The sequence below is a fragment of the Podarcis filfolensis genome (genome assembly GCF_964270895.1).
Source record: "Podarcis filfolensis genome assembly, chromosome: 13".
In the NCBI taxonomy this organism is placed as follows: Eukaryota; Metazoa; Chordata; class Lepidosauria; order Squamata; family Lacertidae; genus Podarcis; species Podarcis filfolensis.
In genome coordinates this window covers 17,058,203-17,074,942 of record NC_139615.1, presented here as the reverse complement: position 1 = coordinate 17,074,942, position 16,740 = coordinate 17,058,203, and the positions used below count along the sequence as shown (strand labels likewise).

At 45.5% G+C, this 16,740-nt stretch overlaps 1 protein-coding gene across 6 annotated transcripts in view; it reads right to left on the bottom strand.

Annotated features, from left to right (window-relative positions):
- Positions 1-16,740, bottom strand: part of IL11 (interleukin 11) — a 76,324-nt gene that overhangs the window by 15,195 nt on the left and 44,389 nt on the right. The window lies entirely within an intron of this gene.

The window sequence follows — 16,740 nt, the reverse complement described above, 5'->3', positions numbered from 1 at the left end:
GACAACTGAATTTATGAAAAAGCACTCCAAGGAATTTGGAGACTCTTGTTCTCTTATCACACATATTTCTAGGGCTGGTCTACACATGCCGCAGAGCCAGGCGAGGCTGAGGTGGTGGTAGAATGCTGAGGTGGCAGAATGGACTTGACCACTTCAGGCTGCAGGCAGGAAGTCACATTTCCAAATGCTCCCATGTGAGGGGGGTGGGGAGAAATGCTGTCCTCGTAAGCCGGAAACAAGGTACAGCCTGAGACAGAACGTTTATCTTCTGTGCATACGGTTTTGGGTTCCCCCTCCCTCTCCCCCAAACATTTGCAGTGAGTTTTCATATGGAGGGTTAGGGACGCGGGTGGCGCTGTGGGTAAAACCTCAGTGCCTAGGACTTGCCGATCGTAAGGTCGGCGGTTCGAATCCCCGCGGCGGGGTGAGCTCCCGTCTTTCAGTCCCAGCTCCTGCCCACCTAGCAGTTCGAAAGCAACCCCGGGTGCAAGTAGATAAATAGGGACTGCTTACTAGTGGGAAGGTAAACGGCGTTTCGGTGTGCTGCGCTGGTGCTGGCTCGCCAGAGCAGCTTCGTCACGCTGGCCACGTGATCCGGAAGTGTCTCCGGACAGCGCTGGCTCCCGGCCTCTTAAGTGAGATGAGCGCACAACCCTAGAGTCGGACACGACTGGCCCGTACGGGCAGGGGTACCTTTACCTTTACCTTTACCTTTACTTCATATGGAGGGGCAGTTAAAAATGGCACTCTGCTGCCATGTGTAGACCAGGACAGGAATACAACACTGGGCAGGGGGGTGGGAGGGGGTAGAGAATCAAGCAAATCAAACTAAGGCAGATTACAGTAAGTGGGTTTGGGGGATGTTGTTGAAGCATCTTTTGAGATCCCCCAACTCATACAAATTAGCCCATGGGTAGGCAAACTAAGGGCTGGGGGCCGGATCCAGCCCAAAATCCGGCCCGCGGACCATCAGCATGTTTTTACATGAGTAGAATGTGTGCTTTTATTTAAAAAGCATCTCTGGGTTATTTGTGGGGCATAGGAATTCGTTCATTTTTTTCTTTCAAAATATAGTCCGGCCCCCCACAAGGTCTGAGGGACAGTGGACCGACCCCCTGCTGAAAAAGGATGCCCTAACTAGATAGCCTAGAGAGGCTGCATGGTCCACTGTGTGAACACTTCCTAGCCACCCAGAATGAGAAACTCCTTTCACTTTTTTCCTAGATCTACTCTTAACCACATCTCCTTGTTTCCTTTTTATTCTGGACCTGATGGGGAGCCTGCCCCATGCCCACCCACTCTTTGCGTAGCCTGTTTCAGGGCCACTTTGGTGCCTCAGGCAGAAAATCCAAATCTCTCTCTCTCTCTCTCTCTCTCTCTCTCTCTCTCTCTCTCTCACACACACACACACACACACACACACACAGAGTCATCTCACAAACCAATGATAAAACACAAATCCATATATTATATTATGACCAAGCACACTGTTAAATTCACTTCGTTGCGTTGACCCCCATACTCAGTTTTATATCCTGCAAAACCGTTGCCTGAGGCAACCACCTCATTCCACGGCCATTTAATTACTTCATTTTCGTCCCTGCTATTAAATTTAAAAAGTATCGTCCTGTTTCTCATCTTAGTCTGCTTGGCTATGGCTGTTCTTCATTTGCCTCACTCTGCAAAATTTGATGTCTGCTGACACTGTCTCCCCATAAAGTAAGGTTTGCCCTTCATCTTGAAATATTGCTGAATGTTTATAGAGCACTTGTAATGCACAAATCGCTTAACGGTCCTGAGCTCATTCGTTGGTAAACAACCTTCTGAGGCAGCCATCATCTTACCTACCTCCCAGGGTTGTTGTGAGGCTAAATGAGATAAGGATTGTAAAAACACTGTGCCCACTAAAAATGTCCATAAATGTTCAATAACAATGGCTAGATGCAGACAGCTGGTGCCAGAAAATAAATAAACAAATAAACAACTTAAGTGTGACTTAAAAAAAAATAAACGATCAGGATTGGGATGTTTTTCTGTCTGCATGGCAGGAATGAGGAACCTGTGGCCCTCCAGGCGTTGTTGGACTCAAAACTCCCATCACCTCAGCCAAAATGGGCTTAAGACTGTAGGAAGGTAGATCTAAGGTTTATTATTAGGAAACACTGGGTCACAGGTGATCAAGTATAAAATACGTATACCACCACACACATGCATCTACTATATGTATTTTGGAAAGTTGATTGTCTATTCTTTGTGCATTCAGACACCGCTTAAAATATTGTAACTAAAGTTTATATGAGGGTTCCTAAGATCAAGGGTAGGATACAACTGTGTATATTTAGATACAATCAGATGCCATTTTGAATTAAAATGGTACATTGAAACTGCAGTGATTTCTGGCGGGGTGTCTTACTATTCCTAGGAAATGCTGGGTTCAAGGTTATTAGTGCTGTGTTTTCTAAAGGAGGTGGGGAAAGAATAGGGAGAAACTCTGGGGTGTGGGTGTGTGGAAATCAAGGGTTGTCGTTTGCACATCTCTTTTCAAACATCCATGCTTTTCTATGAGCACAAATCATCATGCACGCAAAATGAAAAGGAATTCTGGGGAGGTCAAAATAAAAGAGGGTTTGGGCTAGTCTGATTATTTCTGCCCAAGAGGACAGAAGTAGCTGAACTCTCTTCTGAGGACTATTTGCCACTTTCTCTTTCAAACTGCTTAGTAACCTACAGCAAGCTCCGTGTTCATCACCCATTGGTCGCAAGATGTTGGACTACAACTCCCATCTATGTTAGCCAATGGCCAGCGATGATGGGAGCCGTAGTCTGACAACATCTGGAGACTCAAGAGTGAAGAATGCTGATGATCACTGAGCAATAGTTTGACTGAAGCAACACTGGTTGAGCACAAGCATGGCAATATGGGCACATCCAACATTTAATTCTAATAAAAATAATGTGCCAATAGCAAACCCACTTTTTGAAATAGCAGGGTACATTTGTAACTTTTCAAAACTGCACTGGTACTGGGAAGAGACACCTAGCGTTGTCATACAACTATGGGCAACTGTCAACTGCAACTGGTTGCAGGGCAAGAATGTCCATTCAGCTGCAATGTCCAAACCCATTTACCAGGAAGTAAGCCCCACTGAAGGCAGTGAGATTTATTTCCAAGTAAACATATGTAGGATTATGCCGCTGCAAGTCCAGCATTTTCAACATTCCAGTGTTACCAGAAATGCCGTTTACCAGGAATGAAGACTGAAGGGTACTTGGGTCTGCACAACCAACGTGCAAAAACAGTGTCATTTTCAGAACAATGAAGCACTGTTATGAGATTCGATCTAATGTCAGTCCTGCTCAAAGTTGACATCAATGGAGAAGACAAACTTAGGCACATAAATTAATGAGTCTTAATTGAACGCAGCCCATAGATATGGATGTAAGTTGTGCCTGGGGGTTCTCTGCAAGAAAAGGTGGTTGGAAGCAGACCACCTAGCCTAGTTTTGTCTGCCCTCATTGGCTGTGGTTCCCCAAGGTCTCAGGCAGAGAGGTTTTTCATGCCATCTGTTGCCTGAGGTCCTTTGAACTGGAGGTCCGAGGGGCTGGGGCTGGGGCTGTGGCATTCTGCCTGCACTAAGCTATGCTTCCTGGACCAATAAGCTATGCTTCCTGTCCACCTACAGCCAAACAGATTGCTTTGAATAAATAGAATTTCATCACAACAGTTGGGGTTCCTGGCTGGTTCACACATGGACATCCACCATTTGACGACCTGTACCATGCTAATGGGACGCAGGTGGCGCTGTAGGTTAAACCACAGAGCCTAGGACTTGCCAATCAGAAGGTCGGCGGTTCGAATCCCTGCGATGGGGTGAGCTCCCGTTGCTCGATCCCTGCTCCTGCCAACCTAGCAGTCCGAAAGCACTTCAAAGTGCAAGTAGATAAATAGGTACCGCTCCGGCGGGAAGGTAAACAGTGTTTCCGTGCGCTGTTCTGGTTCGCCAGAAGCAGCTTAGTCATGCTAGCCACATGACCCGGAAGCTGTACGCCGGCTCCCTCGGCCAATAAAGCGAGATGAGCGCCGCAACCCCAGAGTCAGTCACAACTGGACCTAATGGTCAGGGGTTCCTTTACCTTTACCTTTACCATGCTAATGGTCAGGGGTCCCTTTATCTTTACATTTACCTTTACCATGGCTCAAACAGCCACAACAGGGGATGCTCGTTTGCCCAGCACAGTGTTTTTCCATGGAGCCTGTTCACACAATTCAGCTGCATGTCACTCCAGGTTGAACAAACAAGTGATGACATATTGAGCAATGCATTTAGGTCATAGCTGTCAACGTTTCCCTTTTTTTTAAGGGAAATTCCCTTATTCCGAATAGGATTCCTCGCAAGAAAAGGGAAAGTTGACAGCTATGATTTAGGTGCATGTATGTATGAATGAGTCAGCTTTTTTTCCAGGTTAATGGGGAAAGCACTTATGCCTTTCTTCAAGAGGAAGATGATGGATGACTCCTTGTGTGTATAAAAGGAACATCACAGATCACAGTTATATAGCAGCAGATAGGACTTTCATGCCACCTGAACCAATGCTTTTCAATGGAGGCAGTTCAGCCACCAAGTATACAGTAATCAAGCAAAATAAATGCATGTGAGAACGAGTCCAGTGCGCTTAGAATCGGGGAGCTACAGTGTTTATCCCAAGCAGATGTTTATAAGATCTAGGGTTGTTGCATTAGAAATCTCCCTTAAAAAAGATATAAACATCTAGGATTCTCTAAGAAGCAGCTTGTCCAATACAGTTGATATGTAACAGTCCAAAAAAGTAATCTGAAAAGCCCTATAGCTGGAAACAACTTTATATGCCTAAACAATAAGCCCTGCCAGGGTCTTGGGAAGGTCAAAGGAGGGGGAAACTAAGGTAGCAAGGGACAACCAGGTTCCGATGAGAGGTGTCTCTACCAATCAGGGTCAAAGAGGAAAGAGATAATTCCAAAATCCAGTTGGGCAATACCTTTATTTGATTTAGGACCAAACAAAATGTCACAAAATGAATTGGTCCTAATAAAGGTATTGACCAACCATGGGATTGTTATTTTCCTTATGGACCAATGCAGCTCCTTTTGCCTTTTTTTGGAAGACTATTTTATTCCCTAGCACCACATCGTCATTTCTAGTTTAGGGAAGTGGCAAAAGGATGAGCAAGTTTTAGTTGCCGGCTCAAATCCTACCGTATGCATGAACTTACTAGGTGGTTTTTGGAAAAAGTGGTGTATTGGCCTACCTTACCAGATTGTTAGACAAATTATGGGACGTGGGAATCGACATGAAGCAGTTTAAAGCACTCAAAAAGGATATCATCATCATCATGGTATAATAATACATTCATACCATCTAAGATAAAAGCCTCTGCATTCTGCCTCTGCTCAGAAGCAGTTCCTGCCATTTCAGCAATATCTGACCTGGCCAGATCTCATGGCAAGTCCCAGTGTCAACACAACAACTACCTGACAGCATTGGCACAGGCACTTATCCTTAAATCTAGCTGATCCACCTAGGAAGCCAATTCAGATATTTTTGCAGTTGCATGGATCCCTAATTCGGGGGGTGCGGGGCGGAATTTAAGAACAAAACAGCACATTTGGCAGCAATTATGCCAGCTTGTCTATGTCTAATTCAGACCTGGTTTTCTTCGCAACTGGACCACTGCTTTGCTGGTGGCGGTGGAGGGGGTCAATTCACTTCACACAGGAAATGCATGGTGCTGTGATGAAGTTCTTTGCAGGCTGTTGCTTTTACAGTGTTCAAATTCACACTTCTGCTTGCTGCAGCACTCAAAAGAATAAGGTTAAGAGCCCTGCTGGAGGACACCAAAGGCACGTCCAATCAGCATTCTGTTCTCAGAGTGGCCAACCAGTGGCTTATGGGAATCCATAGGCAGGGTATAGCAGCAATAGTATGCATTCCCTTGCTTGTGATCCTCCAGTCGGCACTCGGAAGCATCCTGCCTCTGATACTGGAGAGGATGCAACGCCCTCATGGATTGCAGCCAGCAAAATCCTTATCCTCCATCCATTTGTCTAAACCCATCCAAGCTGCTGGCCATCGCCACATCCTGTGAGAGCCAATTTCATGGTTTAACTATGTGCTGCTGTGTATGAAAAACTACTTCCCTTTGTCTGTCCCGAATCATCAAGCTTAATGGATGTGGCATGTGAAAACAGGTCCTGGCCCCATATTTGAATGAAGAGCCAGTAAAGGAAGTGCTGCTGCGAACTAGGCAGTTAGCTCAGTGGTTAGAGCATCACAGGGGGTTGGACTAGATGACCCTCAGGATCCCTTTCAACTCTATGATTCTCTGTTGCTAAGCAGCTGGCTCAGGTAATGCACAGGGGTGGGGGGAGAGAGGTCACCTGAGAGAAGGGGGTAAAAATGCATGGGGAAAATCTCCTGTTAGTGGGGAGATGAGTTCATAGAGAATGCAATTAGAGGGTAGAAGGACCTTATCTCATCATCTTACCCTACTTCCAATATATGGGATTATTCCCATTTTGTCTTTACAATAGGTGAGGCTAGGTTAGCCTGGCACATGACTGGACAAAGCTTTAGCATTAATGAGGGTTTTGAACCTGGTTCTCTCAAGAGTCCAAATCATCCTGCTAGAGCCCATTGGTTTGAGAGGCTGCTCAGCCATACATAAAACGGGGTTTAGAATGAACTACGTTCGTGATGCGGGGGGACTGCATAGACGCCACACACTGAAAGCACACACCTACACACAAAAAGGAATCCTGGGAACTTCGTCCATCCCTCGCCAAACTACATTTCCCAGCGCCCTTAACATATTACTTCTTGGTTCCCTCCTTTTGCCTTTTCGGTCTTTTGTTTCTCTGTTCTCTCTTGCACTTGCACCTTGCTCTTAAAAGCCCTTTCCTTGGAAATCACTTTGTTTTTTCCAGGTTAAATGTTTTATTAGGACTGCAATCCTAGGCATGCTCACCTTGGACTTAGTTCTGATCAAACTTCCATGGAATCGGACTGCAAGACCGTGATGCTGACTATGTATTTTGCGTGGGTGGGAGAGAGAGGGGAGAGAAAGAAAGAAAGAAAGAAAGAAAGAAAGAAAGAAAGAAAGAAAGAAAGAAAAATGTGGACGAGTCTACCCAATAATTACTTATCTACCCAAGAAGCACCCATCTACCCATCTACCCAAGAAGTAACAGACCTACTCAAAAGAAAAGAGTACACAGTAGCTCCAACATTAGAGCATAAGACTTGTGCTCTCAGGTTCAAAGGTTCGAGCCCCACAAAGATTCCTGCATTGCAGGGGGTTGGACTAGATGACCCTTGAGGTCCCTTCTACAATATGATTCTCTAATAAGTGAGATCCGTGCATAAAGACAAATGGACACACAGTTCAGCCAACGTCAAGATGAATCAGCGAGAGTGCTGAATTCTCCCCCCTTGGCTATCAAGGCTAGTCCTACTCAGAGTAGACACATTAAAATCAATGGATAACTTGGGTTCAGTAGCTCTAAGTATTGGAGCACAACCCACTGACTTTGCCTAGATTGCCTCCAGGATGTTTTAAGGCTACAAAAGGCTAAGCAGAAGAGCATGTGGAAGGAGGCTGTAGGAAAGAGAAGACACACAGCTTCGTGGGATACACAAGCATGTAGATCTGCAAGCCACAGATTGATTCGTACTTAGCTAGCTAGACTTAGAATTGTATCCCTCTTCCCCCAAACCTCCCAACCCCACAACGAGATATTTGTACATCCTAAGGAACAAGGACTCAGAAAGTTCTGGCTATAAGCAAAGGTTAAGGGAAACATCTGCGTATCTAAGACAAAAATCGACCGCCCCACAAAAAGCAATAACCTTGAATTTATGAGATCATAAATCATGTGAAGTGAACGAGGAACATACATTATCTGTCAATATGTACATTTCAAGATAGATGGTGCTGTTAAGACAGACGTCTTCAACAGCTCAGTGGGAAATTGTTTTAAACAGCATAATATACATATTATATATTTAATTTGTCGTGCGGGAGGGAGAGAGAGAGAGAGAGAGGGAGAGAGAGAGAGAAACTTACTTTTCATGTTTTGGAGAAGATGTGAGGGTTTCTTTTCCCTGAGTTAAAATTCCCTCTTCTTGGAAAGGAAAAAAAAAGTCCTCCTTTGGTTTTTAGTTTGGTGTTATTCTTGTAAGGTTTAATTTGGAAGTTGCTTGTTTTGTGGGATTTTTCCTTAAAAAAAAAAGTTTTCTTTGGGTTGCAAATTTCTTCCACACCACACCTGTTCTCTGCCTTTTGCAGGAGGTTCGGTCCTTTGAGGTAGATGAATTCACACGTACACACACAAAAAAAGGTGCAAGATGGCAATAGCCTCTCCAACAGATAAATAAATAAATAGATAAATAAATAAATAATAACAAAACAAAACCAGGCACAACTAATATAATATATATATTATATATATATCTCCCAGATTGCCTCTTGTTCAGTTTTTTCTTTTTTAAAAAAAAATCTTTTTTTTAAAAAAAAGGGTAAAAGGAGAACAGAAAATTAATTTTGTAAAAAGTTGCCCAGACCAGCTTTTAACTGTTCAGTATTTGTATATGTGCATGTGTGTGTTTTACATCACTTACAAATTGGTCTTTATATACACCCCGGCTCTTGTCTAGGCGCGTGTTTTTTTTTCTCAAATGGTGACACATCTTGACTCACACACTTTTCCATTCAAAAAAAAAAAAAAATCCAAGAAAGGGAGAAAGAAGAGAAAAAAAACCCCATAGGGCACAGGAAAAACTCTCTGAGTTAACCTTGCGTTTTGAAGTGGGCGGCCCAGGATGACACATATTCTCTGCAATGCTGTGCGCTGTCCCTTTAAGAGGGCTTTTTAAGGTGTGTGTGTGTGTGTGTGTGAAGAGAGAGAGAGAGAGAGAGAGAGAGAGAGAGAGAGAGAGAGAGACTGGATGGGGGGGATGCGAGTTGGGTGTTTGATGAGGTCATGCTCCAATCCCCCCCCCTCCAAAACTCCACAGGTTCTACACTGTCTCTCACTTTTTTATTTTTTTAAAAGAGAAGCCCCTTACCCACCAAAAAAACTCACAGCGCTCAGTAACTTTAACTGAGAGGGAAAGACAGATAAGGAAAGTAGAGAGTGCAAAAGCTGGAGATCAAGAAAGGAAAGGGTAAACTCACTGAGGACCCCTCACAACCATTTGCATGCAGACACTCCTGTGGTTGAGAGATTTATCAACAGAAGGACCTAGCCCAATCAGAGGTGTCTTTTTCGTACTACCAAACCCAAGAGAGCAAAAATTGTGAGCTCTTTGTCAGGTCTGACGCTGGAGATCTTTTCAGAACTAAGGGGAAGGAGGGGTTGAACCCGGACCCACATAGATCTGAAAGCGTGACACACGTCATGTTGCCCCAGGTCACCACAAAGGTGTGTTCACTGGAAGTAGTAATAACCATTTGCTGCTGTTCCTCCCCACCGTCTGGATGTCGAAGATGGGCTGCTTCTGAACATGGAGGCTTGATCTCTGCCTAATTGACACTGACCAAGGATCTTCTCTATAAATATGCTAGCCCCTTTCAAAGTTTCCCACCCCAGCTGCAATGGCAACATCTGGTAGCGGCGAGTTCCATAGGTTATCAGAGACTTCCATGCATTGCACAAAGAAACTCTTCATCTGCCAGCCAATTCGCTTCACGTTATGACTAAATTTCTAGTGTTTTGACAGGAAGGGCAAGATCCAGAAAAAGTGAAGCATGTTTACTTGGAAGAAACTCCCAATTGACATTACATTCTTCTGTGGATTTCAATGGGGAATGCTAACTAGATGCTTAAATCCTTCCTCCTAAACTCAACGGGACTTTAAACATTGTCTGGATTTTACTCACAAGTAAATGCTTTTAAAAAATAAAAAAGAAACTGCATATTGAATACGGACAAGCCATAATTTCTATAGCACCATTACAATACTTTTTGTTGATCGCTCCCTTTTTAAAGTTTACCTTAAGTCTTACCTTTGAGTTGAATTTCACAGAACCCTTTGGCCTTTCTGCATGACACAAACTCCTCTTTTACTCAAGAGTATTATAAATACATAATTTATCAACTTCGTCTTTCCAGAGAGTCATTGTTGATGGACAGAAAGACATATTTATGAAAGCAGCATAGACAGAAAATGAAATTGAGACAAGTGGTATGAAGAGAAACCAAAGAAGATTCTCAGATACAACACATGTATTCCTTTATTACGCTTTTAAAATCCCTCAGAGAGCCCACCATAGCATACACAGTCCCATCCTTTTATTACAACAAGCCTGTAAGGTAGGTTATGCCCTAGTAAATTTCGTGGTAAGTCCAGGAGTCTGAACCTGTGTCCCCCAGGTTTAAATCAAACCACTACCACTTCTTCCAAAGCAAATTCAAATGCAAACAGGTGGTGGCATTATTAATGGTATGATAGGCTACAACATAAAAAGGGACACGGGTGGCACTGTGGGTTAAACCACAGAGCCTAGGACTTGCTGATCAGAAGGTCGCAGTTCGAATCCCTGTGACAGGGTGAGCTCCTGTTGCTCAGTCCCTGTTCCTGCCAACCTAGCAGTTCGAAAGCACGTCAAAGTGCAAGTAGATAAATAGGTACTGCTCCGGCAGGAAGGTAAACGGCGTTTCCGTGTGCTGCTCTGGTTCACCAGAAGTGGCTTAGTCATGCTGGCCACATGACCCGGAAGCTGTACGCCGGCTCCCTCGGCCAATAAAGTGAGATGAGCGCCGCAACCCCGGAGTCGGCCACGACTGGACCTCATGGTCAGGGGTCCCTTTACCTTTACTAGGCTACATCATACTATAAACCAAGCTGAGGCTCCTGAGAATATAAAATGTCCTGCCCACAGGAGCAATCCAGACCCTTGTGCTTGGCCACAATGGTGGTGCAGGGAAGTATTAATGCAAAGCTGACTCTTAGGAAACACTTTTTTTATATTCAGTGTCCGGCCAGTGGACCTTACAATAAAATGTTGTGATGTGGACTGCTCTTGTTCACGGTTCTTTCCTGCCTGCCTTCCTTCCTTCCTTCCTTCCTTCCTTCCTTCCTTCCTTCCTTCTTGCTTGCCAGCCATCAATGACCCCTTCCAAGACACTCCATTCCCTTCGCACCATTTCCCCACCCCTCCTTAACATTCTGTGGCCACTGAACATGCCCAGCTTTCATTGGACTGCCCCCCCATTCCCCACCCAAAGGTTAAAGTCTGTATAATATTCAGTGCTGCCATTTAAAAGATTTTCAAGCGGGGCCTTGATTATTTCTCCAGGCACTGAGTGCACCTTTCCTAATGAATACTGGTCCTCAAGTCCCAAATGCTCCATTAAGGAGATTCCCTCGTCGAGGTCAAGAAGGCAAGGCAGTGCAAAGCTTGATTTAGCGAAAAACGGGAGCAAATCCCTTGTCCTAAGCTGGTCAGTGGCCAGGTCTGCCCACACACCAAACATTTAAAGCATCCCACCCCCCTCCAAGAGTCCTGCGAACTAGTTTGTTAAGGGTGCTGGGAACTGTAGCTCTGTGATGGGTAGACTACAGTTCCCCTGATTCTCGGGGAGCTGGTGGCAAGAGATGTGGTTAAAATGTATGGTGTGCCAGCAGACACCAAGAAAAGCCTGTTTATCCCAGGCTCCAAAGCTTGGTGACCTGAGCAGCCCGCCCCTTCTTCCTTCCTCAAACTTTCGCCTCCACTTCAAGGAATTTCATAGGGGGGGAAAGGTTCTTCCTTGTTTGTGTTGCCTCAGGCAAGAGCTGGGCCCAGCCTCTCTCCGCATAAGGCCAAACCTGATGGACAAGGTCCCACTGCCAGTTTCCCCATGTGGGGCGTGTGCCAGGGTCAAAGGGTCACTTGCACCCTTCTGCTGATTTCCAAACCAAATCAACGCACCTCCCCACAAACTCGCACATTCCAGGACAGGCTTCCTTTCCAGGGAAAGGGCAGGGCTGGCAGGGACACAGCTGCCCCTGGGGTGGCTGTTTACACAGGAATCCCTCGCCTGGGCCCTGAGCTGCAGCGAACTCTGGGGTGGAGGCGGCAATCTAAACAGCAGCCCCCTTGTCTGAGCTTGACGGTAGCAGGAATCGAGTCCTAGAGAAGGGTGGCTCAAAGTCCACCTTGGGACCTGTGCAGAGGGTGAGCCAATAAAGGACAGCAGAGCGGTAATTAGTGCTAATTGAGCTGTTGAGCTAGCTGACCATCATTGACAAAAATTCCACATTCAGGGTACCTGGTGGTGAGTCATCGGGCAGTCTTCCTTTCTAGCAAAGGATCCTTGGAAGGTTTTTGTGAACTGTCATGGAGTTTTCAGACTCAGAAATCCTCATTACTGCTTGCATAATTACACAACCGCCAACAGCCAATCAGAAAACAGAGGAGAGGTCCTTCTAATTATATCAAGAGGTGAGGGACCTTTCTCAGCTGAAGAAACTCATTCCCTTCTTGGCAAACATCTGTCTCGTGGTCAGCATTCCTACAGGATAGCTGTGACTCCAACCTTAGCAATCACAGAATCGTAGCGTTGGAAGGGACTATGAGGGTCATCTAGTCCAACCCCTTGCAATGCAGGAATCTTTCTGCCCAACGTGGGGCTTGCACCCATGACCGTGAGATTAAGAGTCTTATGCTCTACTGAGTATTTTTTAAAAATGCAAATTTATTACTATTAATCTGGAATACTGGTCATCATGCTACTTTACTTGGCTATTCATTGAAAGAGGAGTTAACAACACATGTGAATTCAGCCTACTGCTTCCAGCATGTTGTGATCCACGGATCTCTTGGGGGGGGTGGGCATTTCCAAATCACCTTCCCCCCCCCCCAAATCATGTTAACTAATAGCTTAGAACATAAAGTTGCCACATTATTTATTTATTTATTTATATTTCTATCCCGCCTTCACTGAAGTTGGCATATGGAGTTCCTAGGAGAGTCTCTCATCGACCACCCAAAAACCTGCCTAGCTTTAGTGCAGTTGCCACATCACACACCTTCAGAACAAGGGCATGGGCAAAACAACAGGGAAAGAAGACAGAAGATAAACAGGGAAAAGAGAAGGCAGGGGGCAATTTGGATGCCTCATCTTGAATCTTGGAAGCCTCCCTTCCCTGATCTCAGCTCTCTCTGTGTGGGCTGACTATTGGTAATCAGCAGTAAGAGAAATGTACTTGGCACATGCTCAGAAGCACTCTCATCCTGATTACAGTTTCATATATTGTTGCATTATACTGAGTCAGTCAACTGGACCATTTAGCCCAATGCTGTGCACTTTGGCTGGCAGGGCTCCAGAGCCTCAGGCATTTCCCAATACTTACTACCTGAATCTTTTAGTCTGCAATGCTCTGGCCACTTTCCTGGGAGTAAGTTCCACTGAGTTTAATGGGGCTTATGTCTGAGTGGACCTCTGTAAGATCGCGTTGGCTAGCAGGAGATTCCAGAGATCATACACGGGACATTCTGCACACACTGTTAAGTGTGCTACAACTGAGGGATGGCCCCTTCTCATCATATGCTTCCTCCACCTACCCACTACCCAAGGGGTAAAGTGGATTGAATACTGGGTCTGGAATATGGAGGTCTGGTCTGACACTGGCCACCCCACCCCCCAGCCCTGCCAGCTATTAACTTTCAGAGGCTACATTTCAGTGCAGCTATATTTGAAGATCTGGTATGGTATGGAAACAGCAGATCTCTCCGCCAGAAGAGGTCAGGGGAACAGCTTCCCCAGCAGATCTTCAGCAGATCCTGCTGATGCCTCACCTAGCAGATCAAGACCAATATAGGTGCCCCAGGTGAAGGTTAGTAGGTCATATTTTAGGTCGTCTGGGTGTGTGGTTTATTTCCTCTCTGGGGTTACATAATTGAACCAGGAATTAAAGGAAGATCCACAGAGACACGCCCCCAAGTCACCATTTTTTAAAGGCATCTGTTGTAAGAAACGAGATAACTTTGCTGCCCTTTGAAAAGTGCTGTTTAAATGAGTGTTACAGGCAACAGTTCTATGTACATTGACTTGTCCCACTGGACGAAGTGGGACTTATTCAAACGCTGGTATCTCCAGGTAGTGATGGGATAGACTTCTGTCTAAAATCCTGGAGAGCTGTTGCCAGTCAGTGCAAGCAATATTGAGCTCAATGGACCAATGCCTTGATTTAGCATAAGTTAGCTACCTATGTTTCTCTTTCCGAATAAATGTTTAGGGAGCAGAGAAGGAGTTGTGCTTTGGGAGGAGGCAGCTATGAAGCAAGAGCAGGCAGGAAGATGATACCAGAAGGGTCGGATGCAGAGAGGAGGAGCCACTGGAAAGATTTTAGGGTACATATTAGCACAGTCTCCTCTTGCAGAGTCAGCAGCAAAAAAATGCACAGGCTACGGCCCAACATATAAAGAAGGACTTTGTGACAAGAAAGCTTCCCAGACCTCTACCCTCACTACTTACACACTAGTTTTCTCAGTTGGACAACCCTGCACCCTGCAGATGTTCAGGAAAATGAGAAAATGGCAAATGGTCTAATAACAGGATGGAGCTCTCTCTCTCTGCTTCTGTCCGGAGCAGAAACAGTCAGGTAGAATAGACCTTTATTTTGAACCCCCCAGAAGTCCTTTTTAATGTGCATTCATGACGATTTGTGTTCATGATTGTATTGGGGCAGTTATACGTGATCCTGATTTCAATTGCTTGTGCCTGTAAAAGTTTTTTTGGGGCAGACATACTGCTTAATTTCCAATTCATGCATGTCCCATAACTTCCTGCTGAAGTTCTGCAACTTTTCACACCTGACAGCAACAATTCAACAACTGGGGAAGCATCGTAGAACAACCAGTGAAGCTCAGTGATGTGTGGACAGTCCAGAATATACCCACCCACCAGTCTGGAGGGACTCTGTAACACAATAATCATCCCAGGTCACTGATGGAGCTGATGGGAGCTCTGGTTCAACATTTTGTGGCACAAGGTTAGCTCTCTCTCAACTCCAACATGGGACCCACTTTTAATTTCTGACAACAATTAGAATCTAGACAGGCAGGCAGCAGGGCTGAATTGAAAGTGTTTGATTGAACCTATCACTGCAAAATTGAGGAAGGAAATTTGAGGGGCACAATAACTGGTAGGGCTGGAGAAGGGAATAGTTAGCAAGCTTTGAGTAAATTTGTTTTTCCTTCCTTTTTAAGTTTGCTTTGACACCTGGTTTCTGGAATTCTTTGGGGACAGAGGAATGGAGCCTATCTCCACCTAATTTTTAAAAGGAAAAGCACCGCCTCTTAAATCTTCCTGGGTACCACTGTGCCATGAAATAATCCATTCCTTTCTCCTAGATGCATGGAAATGTCCTGAGGCTTTTTACTTGTTTATACAAAAATACTGCATTCTGCACATGCTCAGAGGCACTCCTCCAGCCGCACAGGACAAGTAGTTTTAGGAAGGAAGCCTCAGATGACACCAACACTGTTAGCAGGTATGTTGTAAATAAGGAACCTTGACTTTGGAAACAGGTTCTGGGGGTTTCTATCTCAGGCAAAACACAGTTCAAATTAAGTCTTGAATCTGACAAGAAAGTTAGCACTTTTAGGGAGGTAGCATGCCTCATACCTTGAGGGAAAGGACTGGGATAAAAAGGGAGGAAGTCTCGGAGCCAGGATTTCTCTAGGTGCCATCCTGTCCCTGAGTCAGTCCCGGATAGCCCGAGGATTCGAGACGAGGTAGCTGGGTCAGTCACCTATCCCAATGGCTAAATTGTGGTTTTGAGGCTAGGAGATGAAAGTTTGTGATCGGAGACTCTGAATCTGCAGCTCTGACTCTCTTCGGGTCAGTTGCACAAGATCACAGAAAAATGCCCCCCTCCTCCTGTGTCCAGCTCTCTGAGTCAAGGCAGGGTGCCCTTTTAACACTCTCATTAAGTGGAGTCACTAGCCACTCGTCAAAAATCATTGACTCCTCTTAAAACACACGCAAACGCACAACGCCCGGGGACCACTGGTCTTCCGGACCTAGCAAAGTCGATGTGTCAGCTTGACAGAAGAACCCACAAATCACTGATTGTGTCACAGGTTGGGGGGGTGGACCATGTCACACTGCTGACATAACATTCGGGGGCTGATGGGATGAGGAAGGACGCCGTGTTCTCTAGGAAGAGAGAAAAAGGGTGTCAGAGGAAATAAAGAGCCAGCTTACTGGGGGTTTCTGGGAAATTTTCTGGGGCTAAGGATTAATATCCATACAGAGAGAGAGAGAGTTGCAGGTGCCTTTCCACTTCCTCTGTGCCTGGCAGAGATGAGAAGATGTGGGGAGGGAGCCAGCCAGGCTGGCTGGGAGGGGATGGGGGGAGCGGGAGAAGAGGGTCGTAATTGGGAGAGACAGTGACACAAACTCCACACAAAAACTGTGCGGTCATCGCCCGGTGCGGTCCGTCTGGGAAAGCAGTATACGGTGGATGGGAAATCTTGCCTCTTCCCACAATCCTCTGCTCTAACCCACAGAGTCGTAGTCCCCTCACGAGAGAACCCAGGAGTCCTGGCTCCTTCAAAGCTCTTTTTACAATTGCATCCATGCGCACGCACTGACCCTGCTTAGACAATTAGTCTTCGTTTTTCTTCCCAAAATGTCCTGGCTTCAGTTTCTTTCCCTTGCCTCTGGTATGGGGGGGGGGGAGGAGTTTGATGGATCTCCCTCCCTTTTATGTT